The 25289-nt window shown below is 38.8% G+C and overlaps 1 protein-coding gene across 1 annotated transcript in view; it reads left to right on the forward strand.

Annotated features, from left to right (window-relative positions):
* The window catches only part of LOC124173952, a 346527-nt gene that overhangs the window by 186774 nt on the left and 134464 nt on the right, over window positions 1-25289 (forward strand). The gene's annotated exons all lie outside the window — the stretch shown is intronic.

Raw genomic sequence — 25289 nt, forward strand, 5'->3', positions numbered from 1 at the left:
TAAATACCACACCAGGACCTGCTATTGGTGCAAAACTCTTCGAAATGTCCCTCGGGGGCCAATTCGCCTTGCTTATTCTGCCATGCCTTTTGCGTAGAGAATTGATTTACAAAAGAAGCACTAGAATACACTCTTCACAATGGATAATTTTCTTTTTATTAATTTTTAAGAGTGAATAAAATACGTGATTCACATTCATACCATATGCTGGACGCCTTTACATTTTCCAGTGAATACAGTTATCCTTTCAATTTTTCTCATTTAAAATTTTCTTGCGTCTTTTTTGGACTCCCGCTTTGCATGCTCATGTTATCATGCAATGCCAGCGATTTCAAGTCTAAAAGAAAAATGTGCAAAAACAAATCTCTTGCTTCCCAACCGCTTGCATCTATTCCTATTCTCTGCCGTGCCCACCCTATACCATATTCATTTTTGTTCCCAGAAACAAACGAAACACAATTTGCCCGGCTGTTCACCGGATAAGAGGACTGAACTTGCGTCTGTCTCATTTCCGGGAGTTTTGCATGTTCCCAGGCCAAAACACGTGGATTCCCTCTTTGTTGCTGCTCTGGGGGAAATTGCTTCAAATCCCTGATCCATATGCCATAGGCACGGCCTACGTTTAGCTTGGAAATTGCATCACTTTATACTTCCAAACTCCTACGTATATTCTGGGAATATTTATTTATTTTGCTTTCCGTATTTTGTGCATACGAATTCTTTTTATTCTTGGATTTTGGGGAGAGTTGAGTTCGTGCATTCCATTTTACGGAAATCCATAGATTGGTATAGGAGCGCACTCCTGCATTTCAGGTCCTTTGATTCCCCTCTTCTTCCTTCATCCGTCCCAATTACGCTTCTCTTGCCCTTCCTCTGGCTACTGTTCTTTCAACGTCCTCGTCCTTTCGTAGTTATTACACGATTACCGCTTTACCTAGTGCATCCACTTGATCTTTCTTGCGCAAATGGTGCTCCGCAGCTCTCATACTCCAATTCTTCTCTGTTGCACTATTGGTGCATTTCATGTTCAGAATATAAATTTTATTGATTCTCAATGATCCGCCAGCAAATTAATTTAAGTGTAAACTATCCATATCGATTTTCACTTTTTCCCCCATTATGAGTCAATTGGCAGTGTCAGGTACAGAAAGTCATAACATCACGTATTTCCAGGGATTGGTGTGCAGTTTTTCGAGGTTGTCAATAAAGAAAGCCAAAATAATACCATGAAATATGTATCGATCATACATGAGGAAATGATGGTGACCTTAATCGCACTATTCTCTGAAGGCATAAAAAAACAGAAAACCTATTAAATGTGTGTATTGTTTTATAATTTACATTAGTTTTAGGCACTTTGCTCTTAGCCTGGTAAAAATTAAAGTTTATATTTCAATTGTTATAAAATTAACTTCATTAAAATTTATCACAAGAAGACTGAAACTTCACGTTTTTCATAAGCAATCTGTATTAGCATAGAAAGATAACTATTTGCATTTTACATTGTTCTGAAGTAGGTATGTGTTCGAGTGAAATTAGTTTTCCTCTAATAATTTCATTTATCCAGGAGTTTCACTAAGGTTGCGCACTCTTACATTTTGTCTTGTTTATTTGAATCTAAAAACAATACGGCAAGTATTCGCGTTATGCTTGCCAATTCGTTGGCAGCATATTCACCTCAGCGTCCGCGCGGCTCTGTATTCGACCATTTCCACATAATTCGGATGGTACCGTTGCTGATGGAGGCACCAATCGCACCGCCTCAGAGTCCTTCCTCTCTTGCGCCTTCCCGTAACTCCACCCCGATCTCCCAACGAACTGACGCCTCGAAAACCTGCGCGGAGCCAAAAATTTTTTCGCTCGTCATTCCTCGCCTCTCCGAAGCGACTTCGTTTCAGACCCGGCCTCACTCTGAGCATGAATGTGGCGGGAGAATGTGTTCGTAAAAAGGATAATGGGTTGCATTGGTCGTCATTACAGTCGGCTATTCCTCAGTTCGCGCTGACACTGTCGTAACTTAGGTCTGTCCGGGTTTAAAATATTATTCGGAGAGGTTGCTTTTGGTTTTAATAGGAACTTTAAGGTGTTAGCTACGTAATGCGATGTAAAATTAACTCGAAAATACGTAATGAACTGGTAAACATATTTATGGTGTTTATAAAGTATTTATGGTAAAAATATTATTATATGGTGAAATTATCAAGTCACAATTATAGAAGTGTGTTCTTGAATCTTCTTACATGGTACAGATACATGGAGAGTCTAATGAAATAACAAATAATTTTATCCTATATGGGATATATTTCAGATATATTGTGGGCTTGTTATTCAGCTTCAACAGTGTTGAGGATACCGAATAAACTTTCGTGCGCAACTATTTGAATTTTCATTTTCGTGGCGATTTGGGAGAAATTTTTGATGCGCGTATACTTTGGTCATTGTCAATTCCGTGGAATGCGTTCAAAAATATGCAGGCTCACGGAAAAACCTTTGTATTCTTAAAACAATAATCATTTCACGTGAAATAAATGAATTTATTAAAATAGAACCTTCTTTTATTTAAAATCGGATGTAACATTCACTAGTTCATTCATCATAAAAATCTTTTATAAACTGCAAAAAAAGCCGCGTAGTTTTTCTCTAATATTTCGTACCAGATAGCTCGTACCTCTTGTAGGGTTTGAAGAGTCATGCACATTGTTATGAACTATCCTCTTTCTGTTGGAGTTATGACATTTTTGCTTTATTCTGCATTAACTCAGAGATAACACCTTACACTGCTGTGTGTATTTCATTTATTTCCCATTTGTCTATTTACTTGTTTTTACTTTTTTGACTCCATGCCTGCTTTTTCTAATTGGAGGCAACGGTTTTTTTTCCATTCAAAATACCTATTTTCATCGAGATTAATTGAGTTCACTCATTTTTAGCTATACGTCGTTCTTGCTCAAATCACATAGAATCTCCTTTCCGCCAAAGTGAACCTTTTGTTAAGAAAAAAAGAGACATTCACGCGGAGACAACAAAGATGTGTGTATGAAGAATAAAAAAACGCTATCGTCGTTTGGCTTTGCACGCCCAAAGCATTCGTAATCCGGAGTCTCTGTTCAAACATTTGGCCCTTCAAAGTGAACTTGATGGAATATCAGTCGTATTAGCTCCTTTTTGTTTCCAATGTTCAAAAATTATTCTTTCATTCGGGTGATTTTTAAGCGGAATAGCATTTGGCGTTATTTTTTTTATTTTAGGAGGATTGATCACAAAAATCCTCATCTTTGAAGCTATATTACTCTTAAATTAAATACAAAAAAGACCCCACTGGACTTGAATAGTAATTTAAACGTAACGTTCTCGTGGCATTGCAAAATTTAGATATTTTTTCACTCAAGTGTATAGAAAAGTCAGGCATCTTCCAAAGTTGAATAATAGCTCAGCCACCCAATTGGGATGCGTTTCATATGTTCTGGGACTTTGTGCAATAGCATAGTTGGTGTTAACATTGCTAAATCCTTCAAAATAGACCATATTAATCATTTGTAAAAAATCAGTGGCTGCCTTCCCTCACATGAGACGTTCTGAACCTTTCACACATTAAAGAATTCGTACTATCCGAACCTTTCCCCGTTGATTTATAATTTCTGGCCTATGCGATGGAGTTCGTGTCATTTCCCATTACTTTCCATCCAAGAGCAGATTTTAATTGGACAAAAGTGGTAGAGTAAGGTAAAAACAAATACCCAGTTAAGTGTGGTTCTAAGTGGTCATTTTCCAGATGGTTGTAGTAATACTTTTTTCGTCAAAGTATTAAGTGAGAGAAACAGTTTCCATGGAGTAGTGTGAAAAATGTTCTTTACCGTTTACTATTGGTGTACAAATATTTAGATAGTCTTTAAAACAATAATTTCTTTAACTATGCTCTCCTTTTTTGATATAGGTGATTTCTATGTGGAGCAGCCATCTTTCCAGGAACTTTCCCTCGACTATGGGACCGGTTGACTTCTGAAATTGATGCGTATGTGGATATGTGAGATTTAATTAATCGTCTCAGTTCAATTCTACTTTCGCCGCAGATCGATGAAGTCTATTCGTATGGCGCGGCAAAAGACCAGTGTTGTGCATTTGTCGTTTGGAGCGCGAGGCGAGCGACTTGAGGAACTTTCCCTGTTCGGAGAGCGATCCCTCATCAGCGTTGACAGTCGATATGCGATCGGGGATTATGCCAACGGGGAGGCTGATCCATCATTTGGCTCTCCGCTGACGTGTTCGTCGGGGAACTAAATAAAAGCGATGGAAAGTGTGGGCGAATGAAACTGGGTATATTCAATACATAACCCCTTTTCCGATGGTGGTCTCGAGGAGACACGGATCTATATTCGATCTATCTGTTGAAATCAGTTTCAAGAGTGTTTGTTTCGGCTGTAAAAGTTGAAAGGGATAGCTAATAAAATTGCATCCTTCCACTTGTGAGAAGGCTCCATACTCAGCACTGATTCCTCTACGTTTACGCAGAACGCTACAAATGTCTTTTGCGGGGTTTTGATGGTCCAAGACCTTACGCCGTTATTATTTGCAACAGACAGAAAGACTAAATAAAAACGCTAATAAAATTTATTTGAGTTCTAACGCAATCAATCGAAAAATGGTATAACGATGTAAACTGTTCCTTGATGAGTGAATTTCACGCGCCTATGTTGTTCCATTGCGAGTCCCCACTCTCCCTATTTGAACCTTCAGTTTGAAGCAGAGCGTGAGTTGCTGGCCATCTCAAAACAAGTAGGATGGAATATTTTTATTTCTTAATCTCCACGTAAATGAATCCATAAACAGTTATTTTCTAACCCTGATATGCTGAAACTAAACTACTAGCGTTCACTAGTATATTTTCTTTCTTTTCTGAATCATCGATTTCTGAACGTAATTTTATTTAAATAATATGATTATTTAATTCAAGGATTATAAAATGCCGGCCTATTTTTAATTATTTAATACTTAACGAATGTTCCCAAAAATGTCATTTTGTTAAATACAGGTTCTCTTTGTTGCCTCAAGAATTAAAACTTATTCTTTCGTTGTTCGTTTGCGGAGTAAGTTTTAGTTTTCACTATATTTTCTGGAATTTATGCATCATTTTTAGAGATCTCAAAAATTCATTGAATATTTCATTGTTTTCAGCCCAATTGAACTCGAAGTCAAGCTGTGGTAATCTGTATTCGTAAATAGGGATGAAAAATAGTAATTCTTTCTTAACTATATCCATCGCAACGGTTTAAATGCCACATGGACATATCTGATGTCGTTTAAATAGCATTGTGCTGCGTAGAAATCTTGAAAATGACGAGATATACGTCAATATGGAACATGGTAATAAGACCTCTCTCTCTCTCATTATTCCATCAATTTTTCAAAATTATTACTTGCATTTGTTCTGCAATTAGATTTTGAGTAAAAAATTACTGTCCTCACGCTTTCATGCCACGGTGTTCCATTTTAGTTTCAACCGATCCCTCAGCAAATGTAAAGTCTTCATTGATGTCCCGTTCCTCAATCATCCAATCCTAGCGTCGCGTCTATTCGAAATCTGTCGTTTGTCATGAACTCGAAGGAGACCCATTACAAATGTATTATCAGATGTGGGTTTGGTCGATGTTGCACCAACCTCTATAGGATCATTTTTTTCATCCAAGCTGGAGCACTCTCCCGAACACAAACAGGCCCACGCATCGATTTCTGTTTGCCCATGCACCTTCATTATTTTGGCACGCCGTCAGCAGGAGGAATCGTGTTTGTATAAATAAATATTTTTGCAGGAAATAAATGAATACGCTTTTGAAGAAAATAGGGGGGGGTAGCAAAAACAAACGGGGACGCTCGCTTGTCATCCTCTTCATGTTCCGCTGCTTCTCTTCTCCTGCTTCGAAATCCTTTAGCCTCAACTCCCCGTGCCAACCGTCCGTCCCTCGCTCGAAATCCACAGAATCCCTTTGGAGCAATACCCCCGAGCAATCAATCAAACTGCCACACGCTCCACGGGCGACGGGCATTAGGAGGAGGGGGAAAGAGTTGAGGGGGCTTAGAGGAGTGCAGGAGAACACTTATCTTACATCTATCTGCCTATCACCCGCGGAAGTTACTAGACGAGGGCTGAGGCAGGGAGTGCTAAGACACTCACCAAAGACACGCCTTTCCAGGGACGTGAAGTTGGGGGATGCTTGCATTACTAAAAATGTTTTCGCAAACGCGAGAGATGTATTTCCAGAAAAACCTGTATCAAATTGAGGATATAGGAAATATTTTTCCCGTATGCACGAAAAGTTTTTTTTCTTGGAATTCGTCATTCGATGCAGAAAAATCAGGAGGGTATACAGGTATTTTATCATTTTCTTAAAAATGACACGTGCTTCTATTTTTGGATAAATCTGCTTGAATATTATATTAACCTGTTCACGTTATAAACGATCACTGCTGGTTATTATTGCAATAAATATTTCGCCATTACCTTGGGTAATTAAAAAAATCATGGTATACCGGGTTTAACGATTCATTGTTAGAAAATTTACAATTTGAATCGTTAAATTGAGGTGAAGAAAACACCATCTTCAAACTTAGTTCATTACATTATCTGTCACCTGAAATAATCGCATACTTAATTACCTTAATTACTTAATTATATTTATTGACCTGAGTTCTTTGAAATTGCTGAACATAAAATAATAATAATATGATTTATTGTTTTTGGAAATTGCGCATTGAGAACATATCATTTTGCAAATGGGTTGCACGTAATCGAAGAAACGTTTTTTTTACGCAATAGATGCGTTTGAAATGATAATACGAACTTCCGGTGAGACTATAATGTCTCTCCTGTCTTCTGCAATCTATGAAATACAAGTGTCTAAATGTGACATTCTTTTGACCTTATTCCAATACTTAATATGATTAAAACTTGGATAAATTTATCCAAATTTCAGACATTAATGCAAACGTATTCAGGTCTGTTGTTGACGTATAAATCACAGCGGAGGAAAAAAACGGAAAAAATATTTGGAGCCGAAATAATTAGCAAAGATATGCTGCAATTCTTTCTCTGAGAATAATTTTCTTGAAGCGCACAAGTTTACATATTTTAAATCATTATTTTAACCGACAACTCCTCCATTAACATAGGGGTGAATTAATAAGTTTAGGGGAATATAAATCGGCATCTCACAGGATTTTTATTCATTCTGATGACGATCTTTGAGCCCTTTATTCCCAGTGGGGAAAGTTTGTGCAGAATGAAGTTTGAAGCACTTCGAAGTATGTGCAAAGTTGCATTAATTCAGATTGAATGTGCTCATAACGTTTATAGAATGTGCTGGGGTCGTCCCTCGCTGAACTAAATTTGAACATGTGCAAGGTGAACATTCTAAGCATATTCACTGAACTTTAGGAAACTATGGCAAAGATAGTTGATTTAGCACATTATTTGACTGATATATATATATATATATATATATATGTCATGCTAAACTTGTAAAAGTTGTACAATAATTTTCTCATGGGCCAACAGCCTACAAGAATTGACGATGTCGACTCAACGCTCTCCGACGATTCTCTTTTTTTCCTCAGTTGTCGAGTTTCTTTAGGACTCAATCCAGCAGCCATCATCTTTAGTTTCGTCCGCTGGTCTCTCAACATACTTCTTCATTGGGGAGAAATTTATGCTCCTTCTTGCACTTACACGCAAAAATATCGCATAATTTCAAATGTTCTTTCAAAAGTGCTTGAGTTTTGTATTTCAGCAAAAACCCTACTTTTGGCCTATTCGCATTTTCCGTAAGTTTTAGTACTTCCTGTTGCACCGCTAAATCCATTTAGTCACACACATAATGGAAGGTAAGCGTCACCATAGTTCGCACACCTTTATAGCTACTCGAGTGGCCTTTTCATGGACCGTAAGCTCCTTTCCTGCGTTCTCGGATCTAAAACTATTTCATTACTTCTCTAAAAGTTGGTAACATCGATTTGTTTAACTCCGACGAGGCGCCTAATAAGGGACAAGTCGTCTCACTAAGCTTCCTTTATTACCTTCTACCATCTTCGGATTTATATTATCAAAGATAAACGACCTCCTAGCAGCATACGCGGGATGAATTTTGCTGTATTGGAGGCGTGGGAGGGGTAGAAGCGAGCGGTGAGGGGAGGGGATCGGCCTGCGGCTCTTGTATCCGCGACGCTGCGTGGGCGTTGGAATATTTTCTTCGCGAACGCGGACTCAAATTAGGCATTTTGAGGCTGAACGGTGGCAGATACGTCAAAATGCATGAAATTTTTGGTCTTAGGGGCAGTAACTCGGCAAAATCTATAGAAAATGACCATAAAATACTATATTTTTCGAATTTCGACCTTCCCCCCTTAAATTGCATTTGAGCGAGGGTCAGGGGTTCACCTAGAGGTCTCGAATTTTTAAGGTCTTATTTTTGATCGGTCCCACAACTTTTTTTCATTGGGCCAGATGGATTAGAAAACAATCGATTTTTTCGATCCGCCCTACCACAAGGACCACCCACGAAATAAACGAATTTATTATTATTTTTTTTTTAATATATATTTTCACAGCATTTTTGCTGGTTTTAGGCGAGGCACGGGTATCACCAAGTACTCTCGTCTCTTTACTCTGTTTTGAAAAATTTTCTGACAATCCAGCAAGTATTTAAAATTGCTACTTTTTGTATTGTAATAAACAAGTTTTTCGGCAGTCCAATAGTTTGAAGACCTTGATGGAGTGAATGAGGCACTACTCCTGTGGCGGAGATAATGATAGGTATTATGTGTACTTTATCTGATTTCCACAATCTCTTAATTTCATTTTTAAGTCTTCATACTTTTCCATTTTGCTGGTGTAGGCTGTATTGATATTATGCGAATTAGGTACGGCAATTTCTATCAAGTACGTTTCATTGTGAGTTTTATCTTGTACTACTAGATCAGGTCTATTGCTATGGACTGTTTTATCGGTAATAATTGAACGGTCATAATAAATCTTACAATGGTCGTTTTCAAGGATGGTTTTAGGTGTGTACTTATAATAAGGAACTCCATTTTCTATGAGTTTATACTTCAGAGCTAATTTCTGGTGTATGATGTTGCATATTTGATTGTGCCGGTGCAGGTAGTCTTTTTGAGATAAGTTGGTGCATCCACTTGTGATGTGCTGTATCGTCTCAGAGGCATTATCACATTTTCTGCATCTGTCATCCAATAAATTTGGGTTTTTAATTATATATTTTTCATAATTTTTTGTTTTCACCACCTGGTCTTGTATTGCGATCATAAATCCTTCTGTTTTTGGGAAGAGTTGCCCATGCCTGAGCCATGCGTGCGATCCATTTTTATCGATTTCAGGGGCCTCCAGGGCATGAGGGTGCAATATGGAAAGCTAAATCCCTTCCGTGAAGGGATTTAGCTTTCCATATTGACATTTTACTGTCTATAGTAACAGCGGCTTCACTAACTTGCATACTTTCGTCAGATAGGTTTAACGGTGTGTATTTATTGTCTGCGTCACAGATAGTTCTCAGGAGATCCGAGGTAGATTTCTTGCTGAACAAATATTTCCGTAACTGAGAAAGTTGTGAGTTGTGCTGATTCTTGATGTCTACGATACCCCTTCCACCAAATTTTCTGGGCAACGTGCTCCTCTCTATATTCGAGTTTTTATGGAGCATATTTTTCTCCGTCATTTGGGATCGAATTTTTCTTTGTAGGTCGTCTAGATCTGTTTGTGACCATTTGATTATACCAAAGGAGTATGTCAGGAGAGGGATGGCAAAGGTATTAATTGAATTAGTGAGGTTTTTGCTGTTCAATTCCGTGCGAACAAGTTTCTTGATTCTATTTTGGAATTCAGTCGAAAGTTTTTGCTTTATCGTAGAGTGGTCTAGTCGTCTTGCTTGTTGGAATCCTAGGTATTTATAGGTATCTCCCTCATCCATGACCTCTATTATTTGCCCATCCTGTAGTGGAATACCATTCCTTTGCACTTTACCTCGGATTATTGTGATAGTTTTTACATTTATCTATTCCAAATTCCATGTTTATATCCTTTTATTATTATTATTATTATTATTATTATTCTTTATTCCACAAGATTTACTTGGAGGTCTGCCAGCGTCGGGCCTTGCCAAGACGCTGCCTCAAGTTACAATTCATTTAAAAACAATCTAACTGTTCTACATGTATCCAGTACTACAGATTTTTGAACGTTATATATTGTGTTTCTTTTAATTTTTAATTTTTCAATTCCAAAATTGAGTGATGAATGTATTATTCCTGTTGATGATATTACTATGGGGATGATGGTGACCACGTCCTGTTTCCAGATAGTTTTTATTTGCCTTGCGAGGTCTTGATATTTTTGTTTCTTTTCCTCGTATTTCTTCTTAAGGTTGTGGTCAGCCGGAACTGCTATTTCAATTAAAAAGGTCTGCTTTTCTTTTTTTTTAATCCAGATTATGTCCGGTCTGTTATGCTGGACAGGTTTGTCTGTGTAAATTGTGTTGTCCCAGTATAATTTGTAATTTTCATTTTCTAGCACTGTAACAGGGGTGAAAAGGTAATATGGTTCATGATCCACTTTTAATCCGGTAACATACGCTATTTCTAAATAAATAATTTTGCATACATTATTGTGTCTTTTGGTGTATTCATTACCTACTAGATTCGTACATTCGCTAGTTATGTGTTCTATCGTCTCACTCTTTGCATTACATTTGCGACATAAGTCATTTAATACGCTTCCGTCTTTGATTATATATTTCCTATAATTCTTCGTACCAATTACTCTGTCCTGAATGGCTACCATTGTCCCCTCCGTTTCCTTATATAGCTCACCTCTTTGTAACCAGGCATTTGATAGTGAGGTGTCTACGCATTCCTGATGAAGAAATTTGTGATGTATGCCATGTACTTGCTTGCTTCTCCATGTGTCTTCTAGCTCCTCTATTTTTTCTTCATCTATTGAATTGTCTCTGACATTAAGCTGGAGTGGTGTTGCTTTATCATCATTTTTTACGACTGACTTATAGAGGTTAGTCGTCTCGCCTTTCTGGAAAAAGTAATTTCGAAATTTTCGAATTATTATTATTATTATTATTATTATTATTATTATTCTTTATTCCACAAGATTTACTTGGAGGTCTGCCAGCGTCGGGCCTTGCCAAGACGCTGCCTCAAGTTACAATTCATTTAAAAACAATCTAACTGTTCTACATGTATCCAGTATTACAGATTTTTGAATGTTATATATTGTGTTTCTTTTAATTTTTAATTGTTCAATTCCAAAATTGAGTGATGAATGTATTATTCCTGTTGATGATATTACTATGGGGATGATGGTGACCACGTCCTGTTTCCAGATAGTTTTTATTTGCCTTGCGAGGTCTTGATATTTTTGTTTCTTTTCCTCGTATTTCTTCTTAAGGTTGTGGTCAGCCGGAACTGCTATTTCAATTATTATTATTTATTACTATTATTATATCCTCGGGTTGCACGATGCAAGATGCAGGTGGAGTGTGGAAAACACTTCCCAATGCACATGAAGTTCGAAAATTATTTCAAATTCTCCTTCCAAATGTTTACTTAACATGGGAGCGACGTTCGCATGAATATTAAAGCCTTGATGAAATTAAATTGAACTTTGTTTTTACACTTCAATTTTCATTCATCATAAGTAAATTCCATAAAGTAACGCCGCAAACCATCAGCTTTATTAAAGCCTTTAGTACTTATTTTGCGGAAATTCTGAATGCGAAGTCTTTAAAAAAAATTGGACCACAAAACTATAAGCTATGTTTTATATCTGTATTTTTTATCTTCGTTAAAAAATGTTCTTTTCCTTAACACAATAATCGGGAAAAGGCGTTAGGATTTGAATCCTCACCAAGCAAAGCTGATGGTACAGAAGACACAGAGTTGAGGTCGTGAAACGGCTTGACAGAGGCCTTTAGGTGAAGGTGACTGGAGTGGAAGGAGGGTAGAAAGGGGTAAACCCTTGCGCTTGCATTGGTAAATTGTACCTTTTACCCCTTTACCGCTGGCTACACGTGATTTTAACAAGCGTAAGAATCTCACGTCAGCGTAAAAACGAAATAGTTCTAAGTTATATGTGCTTTGTGATTGTTGTTTTAACGCTCAGCAGATGTTCGTTACCTAATGACTAAAGGAAGTATTATTTTTGTGAGGCACACCCGATTTCTTTCTGACTAAAGAACAATTTTGTAAAGAAATAGTATCCTTCGCGGAAGCATACCCAAAACACAGTTCTGCGACCCACAGTGAAACTGAATTGCTTTACTTTCACTCTATCCTTAACTCGTGATGCTTGGATTTACGAGCTGAGAAGAGTCCCAAGGAACCGGAGAAGAAAACACCGAGCAGACTACTGATTCAGTTGGATTAATGAGTGTGGTAGTTCTTTTAATATTTTTGTGAAAATCCTCAAGCAGGAGAATAATTTTTAAGAACGCTCGGTGTTCCTTCTCAAAGGATAATGTAGTATTTCACAACGTAGCGGGGCCCAGTTGATATTTTTCTTCAGTTGCAGTGTTTGTGGTAATACTCAATACAGATTGGTGAATATGACTCTTAAATTTTAATACAATACCCTAAAACGCTCGGTTCACACGATAAACTAATTCACACTATGTGGTCTAACCTGATTATGTGTGAGGGAAAGGAATGTCGGACGACGATCATGAGTGGGGTAATTCTTTCAATAGTTTTGTTAATGTCATTCTGGAATTGTAGAATAATTATTATGAACACTCCAAGTCGATACTCAGTAAAAATTGTCGGGTAGTGCACGATGCATATCCAAAGAACATCCAAAATACCATGTCTGATGAAGGTTCACCACCATGCACATCCTATGAATAAACTTTAAACCTTCTTACGGCACGATGCGGCCAATGGTAGTGCAAGATGAATATCCTATTAAGCAACTTTGAACCCTCTCAACGTAGCATCTAGCGAGGGGTAATGCACAATGCATATCCTATGAAGCAACTTTGAACATTCTTAATGTAGGATCTGGCAAGAGGTAGTGCACGATGCATATCCTATGACGAAACTTTGAAACTTCTCAATGCAACATCTAGCCAGGGGTTGTGCAAAATGAATGTCCTATGAGGCAACTTTGAACCTTCTCTATGTAGCATCTACCCAGGGGTAGTGCACGATGCATATCCTAAGAAGCAACTTTGAACCTTCTTACCGCACGATCTGGCCAAAGGCAGTGCAAGATGAATATCCAAAGAACATCCTTTGCACTACTGCAGGAGAATTTTCTTTGAACTCGGATAGTGCGCCATTTGTTGATTCTATGGACGTTCATGAAGAACATTCTTAGCACTAAAGTTGCTTCGCTGGAGAATATTCTTTGCATATCTTTTGAACAAACTTTTCCCCACCGGATTGAAAACTGATGATTCACAACGATTTAAACGGCTTGCAATCCCGGTAAGACTTCATAAAAGTTAACATAGGTGTTTGATCAAGGACGATTTTGGACTAGTCTTACGCATCCATTGGAATGAAAACCGAATATAACTCCGATTGGTATAATTTGTTATACATTTACTGCCAACCAACTAATTTGACGTGCGAATTTAGAATTGCCTATTAAAATCTTAAGTCTTAGTCTTAATTAATAAGTCTCTATCGGGATGATCACATTCTTTACCTAATATAGACCAGAGACAAGCATAAAATTGTATGAAGATTGACTATGTTGCAATACAATGGGTGCATAAGTCATTTTGTACAAATTCTGATTATGATAGACGTAGAGAAATAAAGAGACTACTATTTTTTCATTTTGCCAATTTCTGTTGACAGCGCAAAATAGACGACCTTTCGTGGCTTGATGAGTTGATGACGTCAGACACTCCTTCCTTGTGGGTCTCTTATTCTCCTCGGCTTGGCGTAACTGCTTCGCTTGATCGTTGTTGGTCCTAAGGAGAACATTTCTCCTTCCCATCCTGGAACGAATGAATGGAACTAGAAATCACATGGCGTAATTTTCCATGAGAAGTTGACAACAGCTTTCAAATTATTGTTATTCTGAACTTCATAAGCGAACGGCTGATATGATTAAGGTTTAACTGCTTCATTTTTGTAGTAATTTGGTCGACCGAATTATTGTTGTCCTGAATTACGATTTTGGGATTTGTCAGTGAAGTCCCGTCTGAGAGACAAACTTTGCACCTCAGGCGCCCTCTCTAGGCTATGCTCCGCTTATGTTTTTTGTTCCCTGTAACGGGGATGGTGGGGCAATTTGGGAACTATCAACAGCTAATCTTGAAGCTGCGTGGTTGAGATTCGGAATGTCCTCCGCTTGCCGGAATGGTCACTCCAGCCGTGGGTTGGCGCCGCCGATGGTGGTATGAGAATACGTGAGGCATGATGCTGTGGCGACGCGTGAAGAGGGGGCTGGCTGGTTTTATGGAGCAGAAGCAGTTTACGGGCGCACATAGGAATCGGGGGCAGCGTCGCTGTTTCACCGTTCCTCTGGTTCGAATCCCCATTCACAACTATGTTCACGGCGACCTCTCGTCGCGTGAGTGTCTAGGAAGCTATTGATCTGCACGACACCGGGAATATGTATTGAGTTTCGACGTTCGAGTTCCGAGATGCTGTCATTTGCTGACTTGTGGCGAGCGGTGAGTTAGTAGAGATAAGAGCTAGCCGAAGGTGAAGGACCAGTTACTAGGTTTGGTACTGAATTCAACATTTAAGTTTCCCTGGCATGATTGTTGTCGATTAAAAATGTGCGCTGTAAGACCAAGTGCTGTGCAGACCGCGGTACATTGGTTCGATGAGTAGAGTTACATTGACAAAATCGCAAAATCACTTTCATACATATTCTGTTTTGCTTCATTGTTGTGGGCTTTTATTTGCATCGCCTGAATTTCCACCCATTTTAACCTGAGCATGGTGTAAACAAAACATCTGCAGTGCCTTCGATTTTACTTTCTCAAATGAATTATATTTTTACTCTTCTTGACTTAAAATGAGTCATACTCTTCTTTTTGCAAGAATTTTGTAGAATTTTATTATTTTAGACTTAATCTGGCATACGCACCATAAATTATGATTTTTTATCGTTTTCAACGTAAATAGTGCTTTTTCGAAGCGAAGATAGGATAGTGAGAATGTCACCATCGAGACAACTATTATTGGCGTATTTTGCAAATAAGCTAACAATGAAAATTGAAAAAAATATTTTACCACATATATATGGCATTTAGAGAATCAATGTTTGACATGCCTCCTGTATAGGATGATGAGTGATGGAAACTATGTTATATCGTAAAATAATAAAGGATGGCATTGATGCCTCACGGTATGGATGGATTTGCTTGTCAGAGAAATGGGTTCATTCATGTCGAACTTAACTGAGACTACTTAATTTTTGCCACGGGTCGTAGAGCATGTAGTTAATAATTTTATTTGGCCATATTTAGCGTACTTCTCTCAATGAAATCGCGATCAATATTTTGTAATTTCTGCGGAATTGCTGGTTCGCTTGAGCATCATTACCTCATCCGCAATGTTACCCTTCCAAGACATAAAAAAGGGCCACTAATATTTGCTTTTATAAGGTTTCACCTCTGTAATGTACGATTGAGTGGTAAAAAAATGATAACATAAATTCAAATAATGTATATTCGAAACTTCAACTAACTTCACGAAAAACAACAATTGCATTTTACACGAATGCAGCAATCATGCATTTTGTGTATGCCAAGTTAATTCTCTAATTTAACAATTATTTGGTGAATTAATGGTAACAAGGCTTTCAGTGCTAATCAATAGATGTAACTTTAGAAAGGTTGCTTTGGTAATATGCGTAACGGGGACAGAGTATGATTAACCTTTGGCTCATATCGTCTAAGTTCCATCATTTTATGCATTTTAGCCATTGCCTTTTACCAAGGAATTAATTATCAATCATTTATGAATGAGTTGCATTCATCGCCCAATATGCTCTTTATTTTGTATCGTATTATATTATCCTCTTCAGACCTGAGATCAAAGTATCGCCTAAAAAAATATTATTTACTGAAATATGGCCATGCAAGGAGTACTGAAAACCAAATTTACAAAAAAAAATTTTTTCACCAGCCTATTGCGTCATAATGGTAGGTCCTCATTTGTGGACCTCAGGGCTCTATTAACACAAAGAGTGGTCAAAGCAAAATCATGCATTTTATTTTTTGCGTCACTTCTTTATGGTTCATTGTGAGGGTTTTTCAAATAATTACTATTTTTTTAACTGGTGTTAGGCACCATTTATTTTTTGTGATATTTTTCAAAACAATTATTTTTAACTATACACAAATACAAATGACATGACAGAGGCTATACCATGAAACAAAATTAACATCATAGTTACCTATTTTTAAGCGTGACCTATAAACTCGCATCCAAACCTTCACAATTCGCTTTCACCGCTGACGTTGTTTATTTGCCTGGTTTGTCAATGGCAAACGTCATGAAAGTGCTATACGTCTATATTTAAACACAAATTTTTGGCACGAAAGACACCAAAATACGTCTATAGTTGAAGTAAGTGACAGTCAATCTTTAGTACTCAAAACCTCAGATTGTGTTTTGGCCAATGGGAAATGAACTGGCCCTTCCACCCTGGATGTCTAAAATGCACACGCCTTTGGCTTAGTTCGGGGTGAGCTCTACGCTCATTTATCCACTACAATCTTTTGGTTCTACCACTGAGTGATTGCATGAGGAATGCACAGATTCTCCACCAAAGGAGACGTCTCTCAATCGTTCCGTTTTCATTTCTTTCCGATTCCAATTGCTTTCTTCCGAATTATTCAATATATCGCCTTTCTTTGACAATAGTACGCCTTCATTATATTCCCGGCCTCACCTGCAAGTAGAGTCTCCGAATTTTTGCGAATAGTAATTTTTAGTACGGTTTATTTCAACAATTCTCGTACCTATAATGGTATGTAAATAAGTAAAAACCATGTTTACTTTGGAGTCAAAATATTTTCATATAATCCATGCACAATCGCGCAAACACAAGCATTCAACAGATCCTGACAATAATAGACTCTTAAGAGCTTGTAGCAAATCCTTTAGCAGACTCTGAACTTCTGCTATTCATGTAAATTGCGCGCCTATGCACATACACACCCTTTGAGCAAACCCCCCTCCACCCTTAAACTCTCTCTCCTGATGTTATGGGACTCGCTCTCCATCCCCACCTCCTTCCCCCCCTCCCCCCACTCCTCCACTTCAGTTGCCAAGGGAAACGAGAACCTCAAATTGCTTATGCATGAGGATGACGCAAGGTACCGAAAACGTGGTTGATGTGCATTAAACGCGTGGTATAGTAATACTGTAATGAGTGTCCAGACGGAATGCTAAAATGGGAGCTTTATCGTCACTGCCATCTTTCTTTGGCTGCGTTCACATGAACCTGGTCCTTTGAATGTTTTCATGTTATAAGAGGCCATCATCATCAACCCTGAGATTGGTTACACCCAGATCCCCACACAATTATCCTGTTAGCTAATCGTAAATATCTTAAATCCAACATTGGAGCATGACCTTCAATGAAAGTTTTACCAACTATGAACCGATGAAACTTGATTATTGTATCTGAACTGTGGTTTTCAAAAACCAGCCATATTTTCCATGAAAGTCAAATATTCAATGCAAGAGGGATTACGTGTTATATTCAGTGCTTGGATTGATTTATCTAAATGTAAATGGATTTCCCTTACCGGGTTTAGGGATATGAAGGGTAGAGCAGCTAAGGATTTGCCTTTCAAACGCCAGCCATCGGATTGCGAACATCCGGAGTTGCCGCTAGTGAGGCGTGCGTTATCTGTAGCTTTTGCCGGAATATTTCGGGGGGAGAATGAAGTGTTGGCCGGAGCCGTATGCTATTGGTCCCTACCCCCCTGAAACCCTGTTACGCTGCCTCCCCTGGCTCACGTCAGCCTCTCTGTCCCTTGGCGCTTCCCTCCGCGGTGGCGCATGGGAAGGGAGGCGGAATGGGCGAAGGGCATTGTGGGAAGGAGGAGGTGTCCACCGTCCGGGCTGCTCCTCTCCCCTCAGGAGTTATGAAGATATGGAGGCTTAGCCGGAGATACGAAGGCTTTCGGATTGGAGTCATCAATTGTCTGAGGACTCTCAATTTATGCACAACGGCTTATAAATGCATGCGAAAAAACAAAAAGTGGACGTATTATCCATCCATAAATGCAGCATACCAGCTAACGAGCAAACCTATGCAACATATTGCTTCAATTTACTGTTTTCAATACGCAATGACATTCTGGGACATGGGACCTCAGGTTTCCGGCCTCCTAAAATATTAGCAAGATATTCTGAATGCCTCATATGCTAAGCAGTGGTTCCACCTGCGTTCATTTCTCTTGCTTTAATTTTTTTCCTTTTATTTGGTCTTAATATTGTAATGCATGCTTAAATAAATACAGATTGATACTTAATATAATTCCTATTTGAGTGCTATTTTGTGTATATTTAATACCACGCATTTCTTTTTTTTTAATGATTTTTTGGCATGAAGTAAATTATTCGTGCGGTCTAGATGGTAGTAGGTATAATGAAGTGCACATTGAAACCAAATGTAAACGTTATTTTTCTTTTTTTCGTTCCTCTGAGTCGCTCGCGACTAGACAATGCGGAGGAGTGGTAGTGCTTGAAATTACAGATTAATTATTTCTCCCATTTTATCATCATTTTAAAATACAATATGAATCCATGTTACTCAATTTAAAATTGCATTCCATTATTCTTAAACCTTTGATTTTTTTATACTAGAGCATTTTTTGGGCATCGAATCCGTGTATTTAATGATGCATTGATATATAGTGTATCTAATAAAATACTTCCGTTCCACATCCGTGTTTTTTTCAGAAATAAAACCAAGAATGTGAGGCATGAGAAAGGGATCGGATTGGGCTCTTGTGGGTTTTCTTAGGGAATGTGAAGCGGGGTGGAAGGGCCCACAGCCAATGCCTAAGGTTTGCTTGTCGGTCGACCACTTCCCCGGAAGGACAGAGGGGGGGAGTAGGGGTGGGAAAAATTGGATTGGTCGAAAGGAAGGGAAGGATGGGATTTAGCCGAAAGAGTGGAGACTGGATTTCGGTGGAGAGAGAGAGAGACGCAGTTGGGGATTTTTACGGATGAAGCAAAACGGTTAGTTTGCGGCATGATTCTCGGGAGAGGTACAATCGGATTCGTGGGAACGCTAGCCTAATTTCTTCCTCGGAGCGGAGGCAAGGATGAAGGGCTTCGGTGGGCCAGCCACGGAGGGTGAATGAAATCCTATGATAACCACATTATTTGGTCTGAGATTAATTCAGTGATCGACAGGGACCGTTGCCTAGGGTAATTTCATCTTTAATGCAGCAGAAAATGGGCATTTGCTCGCTTGTTTTATTCTTTCAATCTTAAGTCTGACGTGTAGAGATAATGTCTCGGAATTGTTTACGAAGAAACCATCGATAATGGCCAAGTGCATGAGGTTTGTGCTTTGAAAGCTGTATTCAGTGAATTTGATGATATCTGGCTTAGGTGGACCTCATTTCATTTCAATGGGGACAGTTCAACCGGAGTCATTCCTTTACTTCTTTAATATTTCCGCAATTATCAGTATTTTCTCTAAGGTTAATTTTTCATACTTCAGATAAAGATAAATCTGATGAGGATATCCCGGAACACCCTAAAAAATGAAAAAATATATTTCTAGATATAAGGGTAAAAATGATTCGTACTCTTAAGCCTCTCATTCTTTCCTTAGTTTAAGTGAAAATTCATTGTGGTATTTTGAGGCCAATGTGATTTCCACTCAGATAAATAATTTCACCTCTTCATAAACTCATCTTAACACAGTTTGCTATTATTGCTCCCTGCTGCGATCAGATATTGATCATGGTGACTAATTATACGTTTCCTATGGCGGAAATTCCTTTCTAGCATGTAAGCTCACAGTGTTCTGTTTACGATTTCATGAATTCTATTTTCTTATTACGATCGTAATGTGAATTGAAGCCATAGATTCCATTGCAGCATAAGTCCTCATAGTATATTCTGAGACAAATATCTAAAACCGTGCATCTAGAAAGCTACCACAGCCGTTAATTCAACTTTTTTACCATGAATAGATAGTATGCTATGATATGACATGGACTGGCCTGCCATAAAAGGTGTGCTCTCTCTTCTTCCTTCGGACCTCGTGGAGTGCGGGTCCCTTGAGGAGGCCCTTCAACTCTTCTGCGACCTTTTTCATGCCGTTATCGCGGATTTCGTCCCCTTGCGATGAGTATCGCAATGAATATTGTGATGAGAGAAGAAGCGGCCCAACTGGTTAACCAAAGAAACCTCATTAGCGCTAAAAAACAAACGAGCCGCTTGGAAACTATGTAAGCGTCACCCCAGTCCCCAGATCCGTGAGTCTTTTGTAAACCTCCGTCGCCACATCCGCATCTTCTTCGCCGTGACTACGCAATGTGAGAGGGATTTTGCACGATATTAATGTTCATTCTAATAGGCTTTGGTCGCTGGTTAACGCAAAAATAGAATAGCTCGCAAGCCTAACATACTATCTTCTGGTGGTGCAACGCTGCGATGTCTTTTTCGCTGAGGAATATCACTATCGGGCGACAATAGGCCTTCAGCATTAAAAAGTTATTTTTAATCCAATCTCACCAATTCACTTCCGAACACCCATCTCCCTCCCGTTCATCATATTTCCACTCATTCCCTCGGATGCATCGCCATCACTCCTCCAAAAGTGTTATCTCTTTTGTCTTCTTTGCCTAGGGGGAAATCAGCTGCTTCCGATGATATAAGTTCATTATTTCTTAGCCGTACATATACCAACCTTTGGGATTAAATAATCTCAACAATCTTCAACAGGTTCTTTTCATCTGGAATTTTTCATGTTCAATGGAAAAAATCAAATACCCCTATAAACTCCCCAATTTGAAGTCCAGCCCTAGGGACATAGTTGAGAACTGTCGACCCAATTCAATATTACCAGTTTTATCAATTATCTTTGAACGTATTATTCATAACCGCATACCTACTTCATTTCACTCTCCCTTACATATCTCCTTCTCTGCATGGCTTTCTTCCTGGTGGGTCCTGCCTCACTAATCTCCTTTTACAGCACCACCATATAATTACTGCTTTCGAAAAAAGGTCCCAACTGGATGTCTGTTACATTGACTTTTCTAAAGCTTTTGATTCCGTTAATCATACCCTCATGATCCACAAACACCAGTCACATTATAATATCCATGACACTCTCTTATGTTTAGTCTCTTTAGTTTCCAGACTTCCTGCAAACAAAGAGTTCTAATTGAAGCTATTTCATCGAAGTACTTACCTGTTTCTTCTGTCGTGCCCCAAGGCAGTGTATTAGGCCCACTTCTGTTTACTCTCTACGTTGACGACATTGTTGATGACATTCTTCCCCCTAGCTGTGGTGTTCTCCTCTATGCCGACGATCATAAAATATTCAAAAGGGTTAACACCGCTGCTGATTCCCAGGATTTACATGGTGCATAAAATGACTATTGCGTGTGAATCCTGAAAAATCCGCTGCGATGTCTTTTTCGCTAAAGAATATCACTTTCACCTCCACTTTTACTTTAAATAATCAACCTGTTCCCTCAGTCATTTCCCAATACGATTTAGGCATCGCTTTTGACCGAAATCAACTTTCTATAATAACATAAAAACCTTTCTTAACAAGCATATGGCAGTTGTTTGAACCCTATACCATCTGAACGAGATATCCAAACCACGTGATTTAAAATTCGTCTTCATTGGATGTGTGCAACTCATCCTAGAATATTGCTCACCCATTTGGTCGACTACTTCTCACTCCCTAGCACTAAAACTGCTCAACCGTCCGCTCAGTTTCTTCCTAGCAATAGTACGACATCCCACACCTCACCTCAGACTCTCTTTACGCGAAGAAATACTACTCTCACTTGGATTAATACACCCCACCCAACGCCGATACCACTACGAATTTCCTCACTGAAGGGGTTCTGCAGATGAATTGATTCCCAACCATTATTTTCACTCCGCATTCCAGCCAGCAAAACCAGCAATATTGAAACTCTACACCAGCCCAAATTCCGACTGTCAATTTACCCTACATACTTTTCCTACCGTTTACCTGATCTTTTCAATATCCTCTCAAATTCTTCTTCTCTAGACCTCTTTACCTCCCGCACCAGTTTAAATAGTCAATTACATAAACTTCGATTTTGATAACCACATTGATTTTGAAACACACTTCGCTTGCATATATTGTACGTCTTTGATATGGTTGTATTTATAAGATTGTTCTTCACGAATTCGTTTTCGCTTGGAAAATAACAAATTTCTATCAAGACTCCTCATGGAACTGCTTGCTGTCGGCGGCATCTGGTAACAAAGAAGGTATCTCCAAAACAAAACTCCACAAGTCACAATCTGAACAAAGAATCAATAAAACAAGGTTGGCTCGAAGATTTAGGAAATCACTTTTCAAGTCCCAGCCATCATACCTTGAAGCATTTTTGGTTTCGTATAGAGGAGAGCGATGAGTTTGTAAAATAACTAAAATCTTGTCATGCCCGACAGTTTTATGTTAAAAGGTTGATGAAAAGGTCACGGAGTGGAGCGCTGGTGAGTTGAAGAGCGAAGCAAGAGATGCAGGTCGGCGGAAGGGCAGACGAGGAAATCTGATCCGAGACGGACAGTTGACCTTTTGAGAGCTTAAATGCTGTGCCATAGGCCACACTGGGAAAGAAATTCGTGGCGGTCGGCTGGAAGAGGGGGAAAGTGAGAGGGTAAGGACTTGGAGCATCTGGTTGGCAAGACATCTGAAGAAGAGGAAGCGAAATGAAAGAAAGTAAGACGCTTGCAGAAAGAGTGTACCAATGAGTGCTATATCGGCATTGTGTTGGGAAGTATGACCTCACTTCACTCAATTTTGAAAAAAATAATACGAAGAGAGATAAAAATGCTTTAAATTAACGAAAATTTAAAAAATGAAGAAATACGTTTGTAGTGGTCAAGTTTTTTTATGTAGGCACTAAGTGAGGGCAGTTTTTAATGAACTATCCACCAAAGATCTCTTTGAAGATTCATTTTTAAATGTAAAAAAATAGTGTAGGATTTCAGAAAGAAGAAGTGTATAGCAGATGAAAAGAAGATTGGGGATACATAAGATCCAGCGACTCAAGTGTAACACTGAGGGCATACGAAAAATAATATTTTATCAGTAAATTGTACCATAAAATAAAGTTCATTAGCAGAAAATTAGGGGTTTAAATTGTGGTTTGAGGGAAAATACGAAACCGAGGAACCAACATTTGGAGCGTAGCGAAGGAAAAAAGTGATCGTATGTCTTACCTTAAAAGCCTTTCAGTTATCGGAGCATAAATAATTTGAGGACATGTTTCAACGACTGCAGCAATAATATTTTCACGTAAAAAAATGGACATCCGTCCAATTATCCAATCCGTCCAAAAAATTGGACGGATGTCCATTTTTTTTACGTGAAAATATCATTCCGTCAACATCCGACCATTTTGCTTACCTGAGCAACAGAAAAAAATCCCGAGGTATCATAAGCTGTTATGGCTGTTCGTGAACTCATAATCTAAATTGACCATGTTTATTGGAGGGGCAAGACAGCCTTAAAGTGGGTGGAGTGGAGAGCTTCTGGCGAAAAGGTCCCAGAATTGGGTCCTGGATAAGACACCTATAAACTGAATTATCCATTGAAGCATTAACTTCCAATGACAGGAGGTACCGGAAATGGAATTAGCCCTCTCCCTTATAATAGGTGAGAGTTATTCTCCCGTTAATGACAGTCTATGGTGAGTTACCTGTCCTAGTCAACCTTAGGATTAAATTGAATGAGTGAATGATAATGGTTAAAAGTCAAATATGTAAATATAGAACGCATGTGTCGCAATAAAAATATTTTAAACTTATTATAGCTGTTATAGTTAGTTTTGCTATTGCTACCGAAATATGGCATGAAAGTCATTATGTTATAATTATTATGGACCCAAAAGTTTGCCAGTGATATAAAAAATACTAAAATATAAAGTAAAAGATGTACAAAAACTTGGAATATTGGTCTGATTTTGCAATCAGTTCTTAGGAATGGAAAAGAAAGGAGGTAAAGTTGTTTCTAGTTGAGAATAACGGGCGACAAAACAAAAGAATCTTATTCGATCGCAACATAACTTGTGTGGCAATGGTGCCTGTTTTCATATCGCTGGTTTCATGCACCGCTACTTGATTATCATCCACTTCAAACGAGGGAATGTACTCCCTGATGCAAATGTAATGTTTGCCCTGAGGCAAACCGTGGACACGGTACAAAAGGCGGAAAAGGGCGGGCAGAGCCCCTCGAACGTATTTCTAAGACGACCACATTTCCAATAAGCGGCGGATAGCACCTTTTTCGTACATGGTATCCCCTAAAACAAATATCTCGGTAAAAGTATATGGGGTTCTTAGTAGCATATTCGTGAACGCAAAACAATTACCCACGCATGGAACTACGAAGATGAAAACAAGAGCACCGCGGCCTGCGAATGGATGCAGAGGGAATGCCCTGACTGTAAAGATCAGTGCTATCTGCACGTCGATCTCCCGGTAATTTGCAGTACAATGTAGATATAATTCAATTCAAACGCCTCAAATTGGCCGAAGGTAGAGAGCAGGCCAAAGCTGGCGTAGGTCAAACGGTAATTTCGAGTTTTTTCCAGAATTGTCGCACTGAAAGGCCAAAGCACCAAATGCCTCAATGAGCTTATAGATAGGACTCCGTTCGCTTAATTTAGGATAGTAAATCACAATATCAATATTTGATGAACAAGGAGAAAGTAAGGAATTTAATATTTACACGATGAACCATGAGATTAAAAGCTTCTTAATTCACAAGGTGACCTGGAATGTTACAAAAAGTGATAAATATCCAATACCAGCACCTTCCACAGCCGGACTCAACGACCTTCCATAGACTATTGTGATTTAGAAAACTCAATGTACCCCGAAAAATGATTGTAGGCTTTCCCAGCGTATTGAATTGTGGAAGGCTACACGGGATTTCCACCGGGTCAGGTTCTCCAACTCCATCTCGGCCGACGTTTCGATGGGCGAGTTGTCCATCGTCTTCAGGGCATCAACAGGAAAAACCCTCGTCCCAAATCAAGGCTGCCCCTTTC

This window comes from Ischnura elegans, chromosome 2, assembly GCF_921293095.1.
Source record: "Ischnura elegans chromosome 2, ioIscEleg1.1, whole genome shotgun sequence".
Classification (NCBI taxonomy): domain Eukaryota; kingdom Metazoa; phylum Arthropoda; class Insecta; order Odonata; family Coenagrionidae; genus Ischnura; species Ischnura elegans.